The sequence below is a fragment of the Pyxicephalus adspersus genome, chromosome 7, assembly GCF_032062135.1.
Source record: "Pyxicephalus adspersus chromosome 7, UCB_Pads_2.0, whole genome shotgun sequence".
In the NCBI taxonomy this organism is placed as follows: domain Eukaryota; kingdom Metazoa; phylum Chordata; class Amphibia; order Anura; family Pyxicephalidae; genus Pyxicephalus; species Pyxicephalus adspersus.
The window spans coordinates 23,610,481-23,633,347 of record NC_092864.1 but is presented as its reverse complement, the minus strand read 5'-3'; positions in this window follow the sequence as shown (position 1 = coordinate 23,633,347).

Genomic DNA, 22,867 nt, shown 5'->3' with positions numbered 1-22,867 from the left:
TAAAGCTTGGACTGGAGAAGACAGATTATCATAAGAGAAACTGGGTGATCCAGCAAACCTGAATTAGATTTCTTGATAATTTGCTATTAGATGGCAAAGATATTAGATATTCAGTCGTGGATCACCCAGGTTCTTCAATGATAGGCTCCGCTCTTGGAATCTCTCCCATTTTCTGTGTCCTCATGTGACTCAGATCCGGCAAATGGAACTCAGGAATTGTAAAAAGATGTAAAAAGAAGGAAAAATTTGAAACTCATAAGTACCAGTAACTTTACAAGGCTTTGGCTAAAAGATGACAGGTAAGATATGCATCTATAATAGAAGAGGCAGGGTACTGAGCAAAGTCCCAGCTATCAATTAATGGTAACCCCCCCATCCATACTAGAATTATCATAGACAATACTGGATCTAATATCACTTGAACAACTAGTATGATAGAAATATGAGGTCATTTTAGGTAAAACATTTAACTAAATAGCATATATAAGCAGATATAACTAATGAACAATTTATTTTTAAGGTTTTGGAATGAAAGGTAAAATTTAAGTCATTAAAGAGCATAAAGATATTCATATATACACATGATAAAAACAAAGAATCTGTTGTAATTTACATGACAATACTTTTCAATATAATTTTATTCTGCATAGTTTCTTTGTGCTTTTGTATACTTTGCAAAAGATGGGATGACATATGCCAGTGTAGATGACAATATATTCATTGTACCTTGATGAATCACACCTTCAGTTAATTGTACTATAGTACAATGCACAAGATGTGAAGTAATTACTGGATTTTGTGGTTGTTCGGTTTTCAGTAACTGTGTAACAAAAAGAGTACTATAGTACATGTATTTATCAATGGCAGGTAAATCTAGACATGTGGGTTTTGCACTCTGCAAACAAAAAACTGATTTGGTCCAGCTGTTTCTTACTCCATATACAAATATGGTGAATGTAGCTAGGAGTTGGGTCTCCCATTACAAAATAGGAAATGCAATTCACTGCAAACAGATTTGTTTGGAACGGAATGATTCCTGATAGAATGGAGAAGAAATCAGATTTTAAAAAATAGCCAGGATAAAAAGTGTTTTTTTATTGCCTTAGCCAGTCCAGCTGGCTTAGTCCACCATAATGGCAGGAGTCAACATCTGCTAGCTAGATTGGCTTATCCTATGATATACCTGTGAATGACAAGTAAAAGATGTAGAAGATGTTGAAAAACTGTGTTGGGTTCCCTATAATAATTAATAATGAGATACTTTGTTTAGGTTTGGGGCCTTGGATATGAAGGGACAGCAAACCATACCTAGCCATAAAAAAGTAGCCTCCTTTCCTTTTGACAAAGTCCTTCATCTGCCACCAGGGATGGAAATGGCCACCATAGGAAGATAGAGCATCATCCCCAAAACATAACCAAAGTGTTGTGTCTACAATCTAAAATCCTTTTTTTGGAAAATCACCCCCTTACCCTGAGTAATGAGTTCTGGAGTACATAGTACCTCTTATCCATTTCCAGAAAAAGGATTTTTTTTTTCAAATTAAGCCTATAATTAACCACACAACCCAATAAAATGTTTATATGTATATTATTTTTCAATTGATTTTTAATTCTGCAGTGTCCACTGATAATAAGTTCCCACAAAGATCCATTTTGCACAGGTTGATTCTGATGCACAAAGAGTGGAATTCAGTTAATGAATACATGAGTCCTGCATCGTTTACAGGTGTTTAGCCAACTGACAAGACAAATTCCATTGAATATGACCCCTGTTTGATAATAGGGGTTGGCACATTAGTTTGCTGCTTCCCATTATGTTATTTAAGTTATTGCTGTCTGACCCAGAAGCCATTGTCAATGTTTTTTCCCTTTCTTTAAAAACAAATGTAAAAAATGTGAAATGCAGGTTTAAGTTTATTGGTATTCAATGCAATCCAAGCAAAAATAGAACATAACATATCTATAGTGAATTATCCAACAGGTGTCACCAAATACTCAACAAGTTATTTATTTGCTCTGATCAAATATTTTAAAATATACTGATTTTTAAACATATTTGTGGTAGTAGACACTTTCCAGTGCGTTCACAAATAAAATATGTATCACAAGACAAACATTCTGTCTTGGAGACACCAGAATAAGTAGTTTTTTTTAAGAAAGTTGTCAACATAGCAGATATTTTTATAGCAGATATTTTCTATTGACAACCATTAGATTTTAGATTTCCAATTTGTTACTTTCCATTGGGGTAATAGCCTCTGGAACAAAAACAGGGATTTAATATCTCAGTCACTGCACAGGCAGCAATGAAAATATCAACCCTTCCCTACCCTAAAGCCACATAAAAAGTTTTGATTAGAGATTTGTGATGAGAAACTCCACCCAGGTTTGATTCACTAGAGATTCACTTGAAAGTCAGCATACTCAAACTTAAAGACAAATCCCACCTATGGGAGGCAAATCTTTAAAACTGGGCACTGGAAGTTGGGCACTGCCAAAAGGGAACATGTTTTAATGAAAAACAAACAAACAAATACAAAACAGTGCAGAGTTCTTTTTTCATGTGACTTTGTAAGCAACATTGAAAATGTACCAATCTTTTAAATATATAGGAAATACCTATGAATGCATAAGGTTTGCTATGGATGTGACAGCAGCTAAAAGTAACCACTGACCACAAATCAATCACAGAGTAAACTTTCATTTACCAAATATCCATTATCACACATCATGATTTTATCCTCTTAAACTAAAAAGATTAATTCTGTAAATCAGAGTTTATCAATGTTTCCAGCCAATGTTCATACAAATGCACATAAAAGTTATGTAACCTTTGCATGAAATATTGGTAAACAAACCAAATTGTGAAATTGGAGTTTGTATGTGTTACAAATAGAGAACCTTGTCAAGTTTTATTGCTACATGTGACTGCTATTTTTTATGCTTTTTTTCCTTCTTCTTTTTTGAACATATTTCTTTTCTCTGTCTGTCCTCCTTTAAATGTCATAAGTTATTTGGTTCTGGTGGTTGAACACTCTATTACTATTTTTCTCATATTTTATGTGGTAGAAGCTCTTACCTATCTTTCTTTTTAATAGCATATGACAAGTCAAAATGATGTTAATAAACCTCTCGGTATCTGAACCATCTTTGGAAATGGTGTACTGTGCGGTACACCTACTGTTCTCCAACAATTCTTTCTCTGCTATTTCCAACAGATTTATACATCTGAAATAAATGTCACTTTTCCAAAATATTCAGTAACAAGCTTGTTTTCTTTTGATGTCTGTTTCTCCTCATTCAATGACTATATATTGATGATTCTGCAAAAAGTGTCATTTTGTCCTACTTGCCAGGAGTACTTCATCTCTTCATGAATATCCAGTTCATTATATCTAAGTCATCCAAGTTCAAAACATTTCATACTTCTCATAATATATTTCCTAAATACTTAGTTATATATTTTCTGAAGTATTACCCAATGACCTGCTACAGTCCACTATATTATAGTCTAATAGGCACCAGGCAGATCCTATTACTTTTGTTATATTTTTTTTTAATTGGTCATTTCCAATACATAATCTACAGCGTCTGAACGGAATTATTTATTGGCCTTCTAAGTAGAAGAGAGATTTTAATATTTTCATAATGTCTTTCTTGTACAGATGACTCCGAAAGATTTATTATCTAAATTAAAAAGGTATACCTCTATCTATCTATCTATCTATCTATCTATCTATCTATCTATCTATCTACATAAAATATCAGACAAAGATGACAAAATGAGAATATTGGCCAATGTACAGCAGCTTCAGAAAGTATTTAGAGCCTGTTCTTATTTTCAAGTTTGTCATAATGCAACCTGATGCTACAATTGTTTAAATTATATATTTTTTTACATTATTCTACCTTCAGTACCTCCTATTGGCAAAGTGAAAAGAATATTCTGGAAAATAGTATGTCTGGAGGAAACCAGGCACCTCCCATTACCTGCCCAAAGCCATCCCAACGGTGTAGTTGGTGGTGGCAGCGTCATGTTGTAAAAGGTGTTTTCAGCAGCAGAGACTGGTGAGGGTTAGAGAAAAGATGAATCTTTACTGTAAACCTGTTTCACAGTGCTCAGGACCTCAGGACCTCAGGCACACAGTGAAGACAAAACAGAATTGGCTTAGGGTCAACTCTGTGAATTTCCTGAGGTGGCCCAGCCAGATCCCTGACATGAACTCTATTAAACATCTCTAAAGAGACCTAAAAATGACTGTCCCGTGACAATCCCCATCCAACCTGACTAAGCTTGAGAGGATTAGCAAAGAAGAATGGCATATAATTACCCAATCCAGTTGTGCAAAACTTGTTGCGTGATATCCAAAATGTCTGGAAGCTGCATTTGCTGCCAAAGGTGCTTCAACTAAATGCCACTTATGTGAATATAATATTTCTTTTTTTTTCTTTAATACATTTTCAAAATTGTCTAAAATTCTGTCTTAGCTTTGTCATTATAGTGTACTGAATGTAGATTAAAGAGACAAAAAAAAAGTATTAAAACTATCGTAGCATCAGGATCCAAAGTAAAAAAAAATTAAAAAAGTAAGAGGGGTTTGCAGCCTTAAGGGCAAAATCACTGATGGCAATATCCTAGTAGTAATAGTAGTTAGTTACATTCATCTAGACCAGAGGTCAGCAAACTCTGGTCTTTGGGCCAGATACGGCCTAGCCGGTAGTTTGTTCCGGGCTAACTCTCCTTGGCCGATCTGGCCTAATCCCGGCTGGCAACTCGCGGCAAAGCGGGAACAAACTACCAGAGCCGGAGCCGCCAGAGCTCTTGAGCCGTATGCAGCTCTTGAGCCTCCGTGTTGTGGCTCCTTTCCCTATTTACCGTGGCCGGCGTTAACACTTCTGTTGCCTGGGTAAATACGGAACATTCCAGCTGTATGCATTGCAGAGGAGAGGGATTTCCCTTCAGGGGGTGTTCCTGGTGGGGGGTGGGGCCGATAGGGCAAGACTTGAGAGAGAGTCTGGCCTAGTATGCTCCTGCCTACCCCTGAAATGGCCTAGTGGCCAGAAAAGTTTGCTGACCTCTGATCTAGACTTTTTCACATTATGTTTAGGTTAGTTCACAGCTTTTCAAATTCATTCATCTGTTATACCAGTGAAAGAAAATACGCCAGCATTTATATCAACTCAACACAACACCCTATTCTAAACACCATAGATTATGGCTCTGGGATATTGATTGTCAGAGATTAGGTAGTGTGAAATGTGTTTAACTACTGAGATCTTTTAACATAATTCCATTCTTGTTGTCAGAAAGTCTAAAGATGTGTTAAACCTTCAAATACACATTTTTCTTTTTAAGCCCAACAATACAGACAGAAACTTGGTATATGCAGTGCACTGTGGTGGGACATTGGAAGGCAAAACAACCCCAACAACTTATGCCCCAACATTGGAAGACAGATTTTATAGAAGATTCAGCCATTTTCCTACATTCTTTGCAGGACAACAGGTTACATATTTTGGATATTATAACACAGTATTTATATAGTGCCAACATATTACGCAGCACTGTACAAGTCCATGGTCATGTCACTAACTGTCCCTCAAAGGGGCTCACAATCCAATGTCCTTACCATAGCCAAATGTCTTTAACACAGTCTTGGGTCACTTTTTTGGGGGAAGCCAAATAATCTCACTGCATGTTTTTGAAATGTGGGAGGACACCGGAGTACCCAGAGGAAAATTACGCAAACATGAGGAGAATGTGCAAACTTCATGCAGATTGGAGTCCTGGCCAAGATTTAGACCTGGGACCTGAAAGGCCAGAGTGCTACCTCTGAACCACTGTGCTGCCCTAGAGAGGCAGGACAGATGTTTTGCGAGAGATGTCACCACTATCAAGTAAGATGACCATAGAGTAATTTGCTCACTGATACACTTTATTTTAATGATTCACAGGGCTTTTTGTAGATTTTTCATTATATTCTCTCCACCTCTCTCTCTCTCTCCCTCTCTCTTTCTGAAAATAGTATGTATTCACTGCCTTTTTTATTGTTACTTACTAAATTTAACTAGTTTTTGACAAACTGTGTCCAGAATTAGATCATTTTCATCAGAGGGCACCATTCTATGAGTATTTTTAGTAACCAGATCTGTAGGTATGTTGTTGGCACATAGGAATATTATAAATATTGTCTTTGAACAAGATTTGTCATTGCAGGTTGGTTATGTAAAACATAGTACTTTCAGTGAAATGTATTTTCTGCATGAGCACCTTTCTTAAAATGATCCTTAATTTGATAATGGATATAGACATTTCCATGGCTTGAAATATTTTATTAGCAGACCTAACCAGCAGCTTTCATGTGAACGTCAAGAGAATATAAAGCGACTCTGGGAGATTGGCACATTTTTTAAATTTTTTTAACCACCAAATTAAGTGCTATTTAAAGTATGACTTGATGTTGACATGAAGATTACAATAAATCTATGAGTATTAGATGATCCCTCGTGACTTTCCTAGCCAAGGTAAATGAGCAGGAGAGATACCTTGCAGAGCCCAGATACCTTGTAGCCCATTTTAACTTTTACAGTTCACATTAAAATACTAAATGGATGCTTTTCTCAAAGTCAGCTAGTTAAAATTGCTATATCATGTAAATTAGTTTCTCAAAAGTTTCTACATTTGTGAGAATAGGATTTTCTCAGTGAAATCAACTTTGCCAATAATGTCTGCCCAACCCTAACCTTCATTCACCTAATATTTGAACTGCCTGCCCCCTTTCTAATTAAATTCTTTTCATAAACATTGAAGTATGTGCCCTGGATGCCTCATAAAAAATAAAAATGACTTTGCTGGGAATTTTACCCCTGCCATCAAGGCTAGAGAATGTTGGCATGGGTCATTGAGAGGCCTACATTCCAGTCTGTTACCTGTGCCTATTGTACATGTTCTCTGCTTTCTTCTTCATTCCTTCAGCACGTGAAGTCAGGGGTTCTGCAATATGAGGAGCACACTGATTGGAGGAAGGATGAACTAATCAGAGTACTTTGTCTTGTTTGACTGTCCAGTCACAAGATGGGTAGGTTGGGGGGGAGCTGTATATGAATGGTATACTACTGTATAGAAAGATAAGGTGGTAGTACCTTCTCCTTCCTTTTTAGAAATAGATGGAAGGAAACAAAATTGCATTTCATTTGTGCATCTAGCTGCTTGCCTGGAGTTCAGTCCTAGTAGATGCAGATGCTATGAAAATAAAAATTCTTTAGAGTAAGTTACTCATCCAATAATAGCAGATATTAAGAATTATAAACCACAGGATTTCATAGAAATCTGAAGTACAAAGACTGGGATTGTTACAAGACAAACGTGAGTTTAATTTACAACATATTAAAGTTCCCATTTCCACCTTTTTTTTCTTATGAGGTTGTCACAGTTCAAAAATACTGGCCTTTAAATGGCAATTCAACTGTGAAAATGTTCAATGTTCCCTTTTACCTTGCACCAGCTATTTCTTTTGTATTTGGTGGTGACAAATAAAGTAGCTGTAGCTGGTAGCTGTAGCTAAAAATAAACATTTTATTGACTTGTGCCCCTAATCTTTTCCCAGCTAATCTCTGTAATCCTAACACATACAATACTGTATGTGCCAGGATGATATTTGACTTTGTGCATAAAACCTTCGTCTTTTTCCTGTGTTTTAATGAGTTTTCTATGTCCAAAATCTCTTCCCCTTATTTTTCAGTCTCTTCACCTATCAGAATATTTTGGAAAGCTGTCTGTATAAAACTTTAGAAGTACAAGAGGTATTAAGCATTCTTTTTCTTCAAATTGACAGCTTACCCCAGAAGACTTCCTAAAACAACTATATAGTTAACTCTTCGAGGAGCATTTAAAACCAAGTCAAGGCAATGGATAAAGTCAGTCAGTGAAATGCTATTTAGAGATAAGCAAACAACTAAAATCTGATGAGTTGGTATTTTGCCCAGTCCTTTCCTGAGAACCTTAACACCAGGATCATATCTGCCAGTATTTGGAACCACAAGCTTAATTGTTTTTTTTAATTGAAAACATATAATTAAACTTTTTTTTTTTTTTTTTTTTTACAAAATATCAGATGGCCATGGACCTTATATTCTAAACCTCCATTGAGTGCTAGGCTGTGTGTGGGTGATAACAAATGAGTGTAATAGTCAAATTGATCTAATGATCAAGGTCCATCTCAATCAGATTAGAAAACCATCTCTAAACAGGGGCGGGGGCTTTGACACCATAGACCCCTTATTATTATTACACAGTATTTATATAGCGCCATCCTATTATGCAGCGCTGTACAAAGTCCATAGTCACATCACTAGCTGTACGTCAAAGGGGCTCACAATTTCATGTCCCTACCAAAGTCATATGTCTTTAATTTAGTCTAAGGTCAATTGTGGGGGAAGCCAATTAACCTAACTGCATGTTTTTTTGAATGTGTGAGGAAACCCATGCAATCACCAGGAGACCATGCAAACTCCATGCAAATAGTGTCCTGGCTTGGATTTGAACCTGGGACCTAGTGCTGCAATAGCCAGAGTGCTAACCACTGAGCCACTGTGCTGCCCCCGATATAGATTAAAGCTTGCCAAGACTGAAGAAAATGAACTATCATGGGTGAACCTTCTTCCAGAAAACCAGGAATGGATTTCTTAAAATCATTTGCTTTAAGTTGGCAAATGTTTTAATCCTAGAGAAAAATCATTCCAGGTTTGCATCATGATCAAAGTTGACCCATGATAGTCTATCTTCTCCTGTCTTGGAGAGCTTCCATCTATAATGCTGTTTTAACATCTTTATTCCAGGGTTTTAAAAATAATTCACACCTTTAGCCATGCAATTGGAACTTTAATGCCTATGCAGACTTCCTGACACCAACGATGAGATTATTTAAAATAGAACAGGTTGGGTTAACAAATTTCACTTCTCCAAGTCTTGGACAATCAATATCTATAGTGTCACATACCATGGTGATAGAATTAATATGGATGTGAATGTTCGGGTTATTTCCTACACTGGTAGAATTTTTAAAACAGCTTGGAAACATCTTCACATTACAAATCCATTGAATGTGACAAACTACCACTATATATACAATGACCTGGATAAAATATATTCTTCACAGACTAAAATACAAGCTAGATCAACATTTTCATGTTTGACTGGAGCATGCACATGTATATTTTTTTTCTCTAAGTTGATCAAATGGAGAAAAATCACCTAAAACCCAATATTTATTTTGTAAATTATTTGACAAAATATCCTCTTATATATAACTGCTTTAGTTCTCATTATGTATTTTAGGAACTTAGAAATGTCCTATATGAATACAAATAGGAAGAATTCAAAGAACTAGTCCCAGCATACTCTAGATCTGTGTTTCTCAACCAAGGCTCCATGGTTCCTTAGGCTTCTTCCAGAGTTAGCTAGGGGTTCTTTGAACAATGAGCAATTTGTGACCCTCAGGTCAGTTTAACTGATACCAATGATATTTTTGGCAATCTGTAAGGGTGCATTCTTCTCAATGACCAGCAGGTAGGAGACATTCTACCTACTGACCACTACACTAATATAATGTGAACTGTGAATGTAGTAATTACAGCAGGGGTTCTCTGAAGACTTGAAAGTTAGTTCAAGATATTCCTCAATGTCAAAAAGTTTGAGAAACACTAGAAGCTCTAGAACAATGATACCTCCTATTTTACTTTGAAACTCTTTGTAATCCCCCAGTAAGGAGTGCAGTAACACATTTTATAATTTGTAACTTGACTCTGTTACCAGGTTATACTTTGCAACCGGGATATATCATTACAGCAGATTACCAAGTATAAGATTTAGAGCAGCAGCCCATCTGCTGAAGAAAACCCCCATCACTGGATACGTTAAGTTAAGGTATTAAACGACAAATGGAAAAACAAATTAGCAGAATATCAGGGATTTAGGTAAGTGCTACTTTCCTACATTCTAATGTTATATTCAGCCTGCAAAGTGTAACACAATGTCAGCCACTTTAAAGAAGCAATAAAGTATAAGTCATGTGTGACAAAGCAGTTTAACTAGTTCTAGAATCATTTTTATAGGTTAATAAAACTGAATAATATAATCTACTGTTACAGAGATATTTCAGTTACCTTGCTATGTTCTCATTTAGTAGTGAGTAGATTCAACGATATAACATTTTTAATGTTTTATACATTAACACTGTAAATAATTACTTTATTTGCTTGTTTGTGTTACTGATATACTGTTATTGATACAATATAAAACTATTTTTGGTGTTCCAGAAAATACAAAACTACACAAATTTCTTTACATTTTCCATACAATACGTAAGTAAATTTGCTCTTACAAAATATTAATAGTATGCTTAGTGGTCTAAGCATTTGGGGATCTAAATTATTTTACCTAAACAAATTTCATGTATGGTAGGTGGGTAAAGTTTGTTTCAATCCTGAGTGAAAACATTTATAGACAGACCCCTTAGTCCTATGAAAGCAATATTTTCTTTAAAGTCAAATATACAATTTACCATAAAATAAATTAAGAACATTATAAAGGATTTGTATTCCAATATAAGACTATAAAATTAAAAAGCTGTCATCTGCAGGCTAAATGCACATTTCAATGAATTTTGAATGATCTCAGAAGCACCATAAACCTACTGTAAATGGATACCATCTACATAAGCCCAAAGGCCATCATCACAGCCCCTTCTAAACCCTAAACCTACCTTTAAAAATATGTGCTATATATAAATAATAATATAATATAAATAAATAAATATATATGCTAATATACTCTATATATTATATATATATATTATATATATAATGTACTGCAATAGCAAGATCTCCCTGCTCCATTTATGTTCACCAAGAATATGTTCCAACCACTCCAGTGTTCCAACAATTCCTGTTGCATTCTCCAAAATAAAAAAATTAAAAAAAAAAAAGAAATTGAGAACTTTTTGTAATGGTCACAGCAAGCGTGCACATAAGGCAGAGACTTTTCCTTAATAGTGACCCTATTCTCTTACTTCTCTAGCATCAAAAAAAATAAATGAAATATCAGTTTTAGGTAGGCTGACCCTTTAAAGCTAGTTAGATAATAAATACTACCTACAAAGTTTCTCATTTCACTGCTCTGCTTTCCAGCATCAAATTTGTCACAAAGGATGAATAATCATTTCAAGCTTCATAGCTCTGACATTACCTGCTGAAGTGTGGTGACATTCTTGAGTCCAGCCGTATGTCCAGCTTCTTGCCCTGGAGAATAAAATGTAAAATATGAAGAAACAGGATCCATGTCACACTTTTTTATACAGCATATGGAATAAAAATATCCCACCAAGTAAAACTTAGAAATGTGGATGACAGAATATTAATCTCACAGCAGCACCCAGTTTTCTAGCAAATTCCTTGGAGGAATATTGGTACACTTACAAAAATGAAATAAATTGCTCAGAAAGTATTTATAGAAGTGAGAATTGAAAGCAATCTCCCAGGAGGATAGTATATAATACATATACACTTTCTATGTGACTATATATACACTCACCAGCCACTTTATTGGGTACATCTTGCTAGTACCAGGTAGGACCCCTTTTGGCCATTTGAATGGTCATCATTTTTTTGGCATACGTTCAAGTAGGTGCTGGAAACATTCATAAAGGGATTTTGGTACATCATTGACATGATAGCATGATGCAGTTGCTGTGATTTGTTGGCTGCACACCCATGATGCGAATGATCCATTCCACCACCTCTCAAAGGTCTAGTGAGATCTGGAGACTATGGTGGTCATTTGAGAACAGGGAATTTGTTGTCATGTTCAAGAAGCCAGTTTGAAAACATACAAGCTTTGTGACATGGCATCAGTAAATAGGAACACTATGGGTATAAAGGGATTTACATGGTCAGCAGAAATACTAAGGTGGGCTGTGAGATTTAGGTGATGCTAAACGGTACTAAGGGGCAAAAAAGTATTGCAAGAAAATTTCTCCCACACTTTTACACCACCACCAGCCTGGATCATTGATAAAAGACATTATGAATCCATACTTTCATGTTGTTGAAACCAAGTTCTGATCCTTCCATCTTCCAAAGTTGCTATATAGAAGTGAAATGTGTTGTTTACAGTATTAGGAGGGTAAAATAAAGGAGGGGGAACTCCAAAGAAAAAAAAAATATTGCAGCCACAACTTCTATGGAAAGGTAAACTACAACATATTTTAGGGTTGAAAGTTATTCAACGTGCTGTCACCACCACCAGACCTGCCCACACCTCCCCTTACCTTCAGTGATGATATTATTGGGGAAAAGAGCCAATGTGGGCATATCTGTTGTGCAGGGAAATACATGGCAGACATAGACAAACATAGTATGAAGAGATGAAACATGCTTACGTTTTTTCTCTGAAAAGAGAAGCTGTCATATCATGTGGCTTGTGTTGCATTGTGCTTGTCCATTCTATTCTAAATGGCATTGCATTGCAACACAGCATTAACTGTGGGTTATTGTGTGTCTGTGCATTGCAAGAACAAGCAAGAAGAGACCCTAATTAAAATTTCTTTAGGCAAACTTTAGGCAAATATTAGGTAAGCTCTTCTTTTTTTAATAACTGTCAAAAAGATTAAATACTCACAGTAAGTACATATGATATGACACTAGGAAGGAACTGTTCTGCCATTTTGGAGAAAATATTACTCTTTGTAGAGCAGCACTTCAGTAACTAAAACTTTTACTATCCAGGGTTAATTGCGTAATAAATTGCTATTAACAAAACCCTGTGTGAATAAACCTAGTGTGGAATTTACTGCCTATAGTGTTTAAATGTTTTACTTTTCATTTTTGCACTGCATCTGATGATAGCAATTGATAAAAAATTCAAAACATCCTGTTTTTCTTATTATATTCTTATTTCTGTTCCTGCATTCCTGTGTCAGTGACTTCTACATCTTCCATTTTTTTGCAGGGGCATCAGAAGGGCAGGAAAAAAGGGGAAATGTTCCTGGTACTGACCACAACATTACCCAATATGCTGGATATCACCATCTTGGCTGTGATGTCTGCAGGTAACAGCTAATATAATGGTGTCTTGAAACATTTCCACACAGAGTTTTAAAATAGAAATTAAGCTGTGGACCATACCTGAAAATGTAGGCTTCCCATGCAGTGCCAGATCACGGCAATACTAATGAGATTTTTTCACCTTCAATGCCAGCTGTGCCATGCTTCTTTATTTCACCAATAAATTGTCCTTTACACAAATCAAATGTAAGATTAAAAAAACAATAAAATCTCAGCAACCGTGATGCAGAAGTTGTCATAACTGCCTTCCTTGCTCTCCCATAGACTGCAACTAGTTATACCGATTGTTCGGTTTTGGGATAAGGATATGCAGATACATACTTTTGGCAGCATGAGGGACACTTCTTTAGTGTAATTAAATGAAGAAACAATCATATTACACATTGTATATTTCAATATTGTTACCCACAAAATATTCCTGCTGAAGAAGTCTAGACAGATGGTCCTTAGAATATTTTCACATCAGTGGTTTAATAGCTTGGTATTGTGGTTGTTTCACAATACAATGGGTTACTGTATAACTTCAAGATGGATTGAGTATGTATCTCGTGAACAAAGAGATTCGTAGAATTAACCACAATACATCCTTTGGATTGCAAGCTCTATTTTCAGGGTCAGCTTGTTCTTTTCAAGTTAATAAAGGTTGTGCTACAAACTAAGATTGATTCAATCTAAACAACCAGGTAGCTATGCAGCCTGCTGAATTTTAAAGTTAGAGAAAAGTCAGAACTTTTTCTTTTTTCAATTTTGAGTAAGCAAGGGTTAGAACGTGTTTTTATTGCTATTTGTGTCTCTCTCAGGAAGAATCCTTTCTTTGTCCTGGTGACAATTGTAAATTAGAAAAAACATGATGGAACCTGATATGAAATCTAAATTTCACCAAAACAATAGATAAAAACAAATCTTTCAGCTGATACCTGTCATTGACAAGTATCTAAAGCTTATACAATATTTACTAATCAAATATTTCCCACTAATTTCCTCCCATACCCTTTCCTATAGAACAGAACAATCAGGTCAATCTTTGCGAGATTTTTTCATTAAAAATGTCACCATCAATGATCATCTTTGATGACAAAGATTGAGCATTTGTATGAAGATTAGGAAGGTGCAAATCTGAACTGCATCTCTGGGACAGAAAGTGAAGAATAATGCCCCCAATGGGACACACACCAAAAAAAAACAAGCATACACTAAAAAAAAAAATTGATGAAAACTGATTGGTTTCTACTTATAAATTAGTTGACCTTATTCTGAAAAGTAGCCCAAAATGGAATAACTAAGCATAAAGAATATTAACCAAGGCTGGATTAGGCACAATAATACCCACAATAGACACAATAGTTATTGGTCATATAATTTATCCAAATATTATCAGAATAAAAATAATATCCTAATTAGATTAGCATTGGAAAAAGCCATATTTTGAGCAATGAGGTGTTACTGGTCAAAAGCTGTGTACCTACTGGTTCTATAGACTAATCAAAACATTATTTTAAAGCAGAAAAATCCAACACCATCCTGGTGAAACTTCTGAAACACTTTAACCCCATGGTTCGATCCAACCTTCCTCTTGGCTCCTTACATTTACTTTCCCCTTTAATGTTCATCCAATGCAATACTTCCTATGTTTCTAAAATCAGTAAGGGTTAGGGTTGTACTAAAATATATTTATGTAACATAGAGTGTACCAGTTTTATGCCTCTGAAGAAATCAGATGTATGGTGCTGATTGATTACTGTAATGGTAATGGTATGTGATATTTAGCATGATTTATAATGTATTACTACATGAAGATCTCTTATTTTTTTTATTTACAACAACTGAGTTCTCTGTTATGCAAGGAGTATTCATTTTACTTTGATGAAAAAACAATTATTGCTGTGAGAACTGACGGACCACCTAACATAACTTGGGATGTTTTCTGAACATGAAGGACAAATCTGAGGGTGCAAACCTGACTTTGCACATCCCTTGTGGTGAGGGCATTCCCAGTGGAAGGTGAGGGGAAGAAAGTCTGGCGTGTCTAAAGATTACATTGTAAGTCCAGTAAACGTTGACAATTGGAGAGATAACAGAGTGGGAATTAAATGCAGTAACTTGTAGAAAACAAAGAGCAGCAACCCAAACTGTTAGTGTCAGAAAGAAAGCATCGATAAGCTTGTATTAACAAAAAAACTAAGACAAAATGAAAAAAGGGTGGCAAAGCAGCCTAACAGAAACTATGGCTGTTGCTGCTTAAACAGAATAGAAAATATTCCTAAAAAAGGAGTTTATTGGGCATATAAATATATATATATATATATATATATATATATATATATGTAAACTTAGTGAGAATATAGTGCTGTGTAGCAATGTAGCACTGTAGATGTCAATAATATTTACTATCAAGCATCTTCAATTACTTCTTGCATGTTTAATAATTAATTAAAGATCCTTAATATACTGATGAAGCTAAGGTTTTATGCTTTCATGGTGAATCCTATCCTATCCAGGTTAAACATTTACCATATGTATGTACAGATTCATGTGGGAAAAATTTCATCATGCATAATGAAATGCATCTTTGGAAATTAAACTATGGCCATGCAAAGAGGTCATTCCTAGTTGCTGTCCCATCCATAGCTTTTTTTTTTTACTGCAAGACCCTCTATTTTTTGGGGGGAGGGGGACATTTTGGGGGTATATTGATAAGGTTATTTAATATTTTTTTTAGTGTTTTTATATTGATAGGGTTATAATATAACCCTATATATCAATAGGGTTTTTAATGTAGATTAAACTTTAAAAACTCGTGAGCAGATTTATTGCTCTGTAGCTCCCTAATAGAGAAGGTAGAGTCTGCTAGAGCTAAGACTCTAAGAATCTGGCTTCAGGCAGGTCTTTATCGCAGCAAGCGACATGCATGTAAAACCATATATAGTCTTTTAAGTTTCTTTTAAGTCTCTTCTATTGACTTGTTTGGGATTCACTAAATCCTCAGATTAACTAAATTTCAAATGTGAATAGCCTAAATGCAAATCAAATAGATATGTTTATCTCCTGTTTAGTTATACCCTACACACTTGTTCCTCCGTAAACTTCTGAATCTACCCCATCCCCAAATTCCAGCCAGTATTGACAGGCAACATGTTCGGTTAGCAACCCACATCATTAAATGATTGCTTGCCCCCTCTCCTATTCTAATATTGTGTGCAGGGGAATTGTGGGAAGAAATTGTAAGGATAAAATTCAGACCATTGCCTTTCTCACTCTTAGGTGCCTACTACAAAATGTTAGGTGCCCGGAAAATGTTGACAGGTGGCAACCAAAATATTTGCCAATGCTTAAAATGCTTGCATTAGCTGTAACAAGTGGTTTTACTTTGGTGCGCCAGGAAGGGCCTTATACATTGGGAGGAGAAGATGCCCCCCCCTTCCCCAAGCATCCTTTGTAAAAATTGAGAAGAACTCTAATTAGGCTTTGGGCCTGTGAGTTCTTCCTTCTTCCTCATTACCCCACACTCCTTCCCCATTGCACAGCCGATCTTTATTGGATGTAAGTATATTTGGTTTAGTAGTGTGTAAGAGCTAAAAAAAAGCTTCAGGCCTGGGAGCTCTTTAGGATCGTACAGTTTTTGATGCATACGTTTTTGCTTGTAATCTGTTGAGGTATGGCAGAGTCATGGAAGATGTGAGGGACAGGCCTTGAACCACACGTCAGGCATCACACCGCAGTGTGCAGGAACCAATGTATTTATTTGCGTGTATGTTGGGGGGGGATTGTAACATAGTTTTTGTGCGCTGTGTCGCAATTCCTTGGGTGAATGTACCCTGACTGTATTACTATTGTTTTTTGTGATGAATAAAGTTTATTATTCAATCGAAAAAACAAGTGGTTTTAACCCAAGACTGTAGAAGCAGTAGGGGCCAAAATCCACCCATATACACTGCAAGGTATTTCTGAAAAAAAATGTGGCAACTCTGCCTCCACCAACTGCTTGAAAAAAAAATGAACAATTGGCTTCAATGTCAACTGCTAATATAAAACTAAACCTAACAATATTAAAATACATTAACTAGACCAGAGTAATGTTTTTTCTTGGCATTCCATATTAAGTGTACATGCGACATCATGCTTCTAACAACGTCCTACAAATCAATTGATCTAGAAGGCCCAAGTTCCATTAATGAAGGATGACTGCTTGAGTGCAGCAAGACCAAATGCAGAAAATTGATGAAATTGGCTCACAAGTAATGCTCTTGGAAAGAGAAAGCAGCTAGATCAAAGTGCTGGCTAATCTTACAGCATCTTGTGCATCTGCCAGATAAGAGCATGGGCAAGAGAAAATAAAAGGCACAGACATATATGCAGCAAGGCATAGATCAAAAAGTACAGATGAAGTAGTTTGGATTTATTGATATTTGACAGCATATAATACAATGGCTTCCTGGCAAGTCATACATGGTAATTGCTCTGCAAATTATCTTGTCATGAAATAAAGTGACATTTTGCCCTCGTTTTGCTCTCTATTAAAGCCGGTTCCAATACTTGACTCCAAAAATGCTTCATCTTTATGAACCTTCCAAGATAAACATATGCTCTAAACTTCATTTAAAAGGGTATATGATAAATAAAGAGTACTATTTTGGGGTGTATGGTAAATGTAGGAAAGTTAAAACAATAGATATGCTAAACGGTGTTTAGGACATAATGAAGCAACATATAAATTTTGTGAACTCTACTGGTAAGATATCTACTACTGAGTTTCCATCCCTGTACACCTGTCCATCAAATATGAACACATCTCATTCTCCCTGTTGGAGGTTTCATTTATTTCATTATTATGGGAGCTGCTGGAGTATGCAGAGGTAGGTGGGAATACTCCCAATACTTGGAGGACCAGTGAAAGTGAAACTCCAGGGATAACAAATATCATCTGTATTCAAAACACTTGTATTGACATTTAAATATTGGAGTCCTTGAAGTGCAGTAGTCTAGCAAAGAACAGGGCAACCCTGACCTTCCACTATATGCAAGAGTTTCCCTGCAAATAAGAGAATCACTGCTACAATCTCTTCTAGTGCAAGTTGACTGGTCTTGTGTCCAACCCTTGTTGTTTTTGCAGAACATGCTAGGTCCCTCCTACAGATCTTTAAATGTTTAATCCATTGATGATATCGCTACTACTTCTGTATGGTAATGTCAGGGTTTGCAAAGGCATTTGGAACACACAAAGTGGATATTGTGGCATGCGAAGAACAGCCAGAACAGAAAAACTATTGATAGAATAAATAAGCATCAATAAATATCTCATTACAGTGGCAAATGACAATGCAGTGGCATATATTAGGTAGCAAGTGAACAGTCAGTTTGTGATAAAAAGAGAAAAAATGGGCATGCATGAGGAATGTTTTGCAAATTCGGATGGCTAGATGATTGGGTCAGAGCATCTCCAAAATGATAGGTCTTGTGGGGTGTTCTTGTTATACAGTGGTCAGTACTTACCAAGAGTGGTTGAAGGAAGGACAACTGGTGACTGGTGACAAGGCCATGGACGTCCAAAGGTTTTTATATGGACACGGATTTGCCCAGCTGGTCTGATCCCACCAATTGCTCCAAATATAATGCTAGCCATTTCGGAACACACAGTACATTAAATAAAATTAACATTGTATTAAAACCAGACTCTGCTTATGTTCCTTTTTCACCTAATTATATATATATATATATATATATATATATATATTTATTTATATATCTCAATATTAATGTTTGATGGGTTTCACGTTTTTCATGAAATCAGACATTTTGCTAGTCCCTAGGTTTTTTGAAAGCAATTCATGCCATCAAAATAGATATTGCTAACTGTGGCTAATCCTTTAAATGGTAGCCTTTTGGAAGACATACGTAAAGCAGATAATTCTAATAGCCAGGATTTAGAAAAGTGATGACTGTTCGTCTGTAAGACTGGGTGGGGTGAGGAGGTAGTGTGAGGATATAGCATTAGACCAGTGATATCACCTCACTGACAGTAAATACAGTATGTTATCCTTGGATTCAGTGGGAACGCAGTACAATTTGCAAAGACTTCATGCTGGTGAAAATGTGTCCACAAATCTTCAGCGGCAGATGAGAGATGAAGCCTTAAAAAGCCTATTAGCTCTGACCTGTCATTTACACAGGCATAAAAAGATTGTTAAATAAATATGGGATTCCTGAACATCTTACATTGCTCATGTGTGCTGATGAATTACTGTTTTCTTTTTAACCTCAGGTGGTAGAGCTCCTGGTTTCATACCTTAAATATTATTTAAATGTAACTACACCACTGCTAATGGTGAAATTATGTTTTTATTAAAATTCACCTACATTTGTATATGATATAAAGGTAAAAAAATGTTTATTGGCATCAGTGGAAAAACTAAATATTACAAATCAGTTTTTGTCAGGTGTGAGGAGGATTGATATCGCCAAAACAGATATTTCAACGTTATAGTTCTACTACATTGACATGCACTACCATGGGGAATCAGAAAAGCTTGCTCTATCAGGGCCACATAATAGAAAAAGAAGAAGAATTGGCCTGAAAGAGTTTTTAAACGTTCCACCTCCTCACCTTATTTAATTACTTATTGTATATACACTGTCCAAAAAAATCACACTATTATTTCCCTGGACCACCTTTGGTTTATAATTGTATCATTTTTTTAAGCTGAAGCAATATAGTAATATTTATGTCTGTCTAGAGAAACAATAATTTTTAGATCTTGTATTGATGATGGAAGAGATGGACTGCTGTGTAAAAACGTCATTAGTACATTCCATAGATTCTTAGTGAGGATAAAGACCTGTCTGTGGTGGCCAGTCCATATTTGAAAATTAAGTTTCATGCTCCCTGAACCATTCTTTTACAATTTGAGTCCAATGAATCCAGCCATTGTCATTTTGGAGGATACTGTACACATGCCATCATGGAGATAAAGATCCATTGATAGAAAAACTGGGTCATTCAGTATACTTGGGTAGTCAGCTAACTTTTTTTGGCACAGGACGTTTCTAAAACTAGACTTGACCAACCGAAGCAACCCCAGCTTATAACACTGCCCACACAGGGAGGAAACATATAAGAAAGTTACGAGGTTGGACTAGTCTTTTGGCTTTCTTGTTTATTTTGAGGGTGAAGTTCGCCCAGAGTTGCGGATTTTACATTTTCTATGTTACCTTCAGTAGATTTATTAACAAATATATTGTATGAAAGAAGACCTACCTTCACATTTCAATCACTTTATATATAATAGACACTTATACTACCTAGTTGTCTTCTAAAGAACAATTCAAGGAAGCCTGGGCTTTTCTGGAGGCGATCCAGTCAGATGTGTTGTTTCTATGCACTGTAATGGTGGTTAGAGATTATTGTATTCCATTTGGATTTGAGGGTGGACTGGTTTCCCTCTAATTAAAGTCGTGCTGGGAATTTAACTACTGAACTTGTAGGCTCCAGTCTGTTGTTTTCACCCTCAAATGGGTAGTCAAATCCTTAACAGCACTTAGGGTAAGGACAGGCATTCTGACTCACTGACTGTTCAGCCATAGCTTCCCTTTTTAATAATATCTGCTGCAGTACAAATACATCTTCACTTACTTTTCCCTCCTATTTTCCAAAGTTCCACAAATACCTCTTAAGTCTTCCTGTGAAGTCCACCTTTAGCTGGAAACATATTGGATGGATGGACAACAATAGGCAATAAGCAATTAATGTCTCCCTAATATTGTTTTGTGTCCTGTATTTTTGGGCATTATGGTCCCCATTGATCTCATATATATGGGGGTCTATGGGTGGAGGAACCAATAATGCTCCTCAGATAAGTTCTGACAAGCATGTCTGCCATTGCATCCTATCTCTTTTTTTTCTTTCCTTTCTATTGAAATAACTATGATTATTTGGCCAAACTGAGCATTTGTTTTTATTGATCTGCTAAGCAACATTTACCAGAACTTAAATGCATTGATTAACCATAAAATAATGCTTTCACACAATTTGTGCTGTCCATGGCAACCAATTAGAGTCCATTTCTCGTTTTTCCTTACTGAACCTAAAATAAAAGAAGATCAGATTGGTTGGTATGGATGATACAGGCTGTCTGAAGTCCACATTAATTAAGTAAATTAGTCTAAAGGGCATTGAGTTATGCCAACATGTTCATGCAATACTGCAGAAAAGTGGAAAGCTGGTTTGATAAACAGCCTCCACACATAACTAATGTGATGACAGCAGGTAGCTTTCTCCAACAACGCTTGTATGAGTCACTTGCTGACAATCAGACAATGTCTAGCTGTATAAATGTAAAATTTATTTGATTTAAATCTTACATTTTATTTCAGGCATCTGAGTCTTTGTAAAATATATGGCTAAAACTGCAATCCAAAAAAGAATTTAAGTTGCTGCCTTTGCAGAGGGAAGAAAGCCAAAAGCAAAGCGGCAAAACAAACAGTTGGCAGAGGAACTGGCATCAGAGAGTGAAGCAGAACAAAGAAACTCAATCTAAAGTGAGTGGTCATGGGAGATTAGTACAAAGGCTAGAGAAGAGATGTGCTGGCAAAAGCAAGGCAAGATCCACAAGTCAAAATCTCTGCAACAAAAGACAGCACAGTGTACATAAATGTGGAAAATGTTACCAGATGAAACAGTAAAGGTCACAGTTAATTCTGCATGCACGCGGCGTATTTAGTAATTTTTTTTTCAAAATATAAAGAACTATACTGGGAACAAAATAACTCTTTAGTAAAACTACATGAAGTGTTACCAAAAAATGAAATTTATTGAGAGAGCTGAAATAAACATTCTGTAATAAAGTTCAGGTAATGAGAAATCTTCGTAATGAGTGATGCAAACAGTGGAGAAAGTGATAGACAATCGGTAGTTTGGTGGACTGGGGTCCTCAATCAATAACTAGGAGGAGATTTCAGGTGGGGCTTTTGTTCTATAGTCTGGAATAATACAACATTTACCTTTATTGGGTGTTACTGGAAACATCACAAGACCTGCAGGGAGCAATTCATATCCAAAATTACGAGAATTCTGTAAAGAGCAGAAAATATAAAAGAAAAGCTCTGGCTGGCTAATTTCAGCCCAGCTGCTGAAACAAACACTAAGTTTAGATTTAACCTTCCCTGACTGAGCTAAAACATCAATCAATATTTGTCTTCTAACAGAAGAGGTGCTATCAATCCTGGAAGATGTGGCTAGGTAAGGTTGGTACTAAGTGGACTAGGACTTATGACTTGGCAATGATAATGCCAAAAAGCCCTTCAAGGACACTTTATATGAGAGTGACAACTGAATTTGGAAGCAGTGCAGCATGGTTGTCACACCATCACAGGAAGCTGATCAAGCTGGGTTTTGTTATAAATTAATTAGAATAAGTATTTGTGAAACTCTGCAGGGGAACTGGGACAAAACTGTAAGTGCAGGTGCACTTTTATTTAAGGGTTGTAACATTATTTTTTTTTTAATTGAAGGCCAGAGTTTAAAATAAACTAAATGTATGCATACATGCAACGTGACCTCTGGCCAGGTCATCATGGTAATGGGCATTCACTAAAGAAATAGAATGGCAGAGCCATGCTCTAGATACTCAAATGACCATGGATGAAAGAGTAGGGCACCCAAGAATTCTGGACACTTGGCATGCCAACATTGAAGAAGGACCTGGCATGTAGATACCTGAAGATTCTTGTTCACAGTGCTGGTTTAGGTATT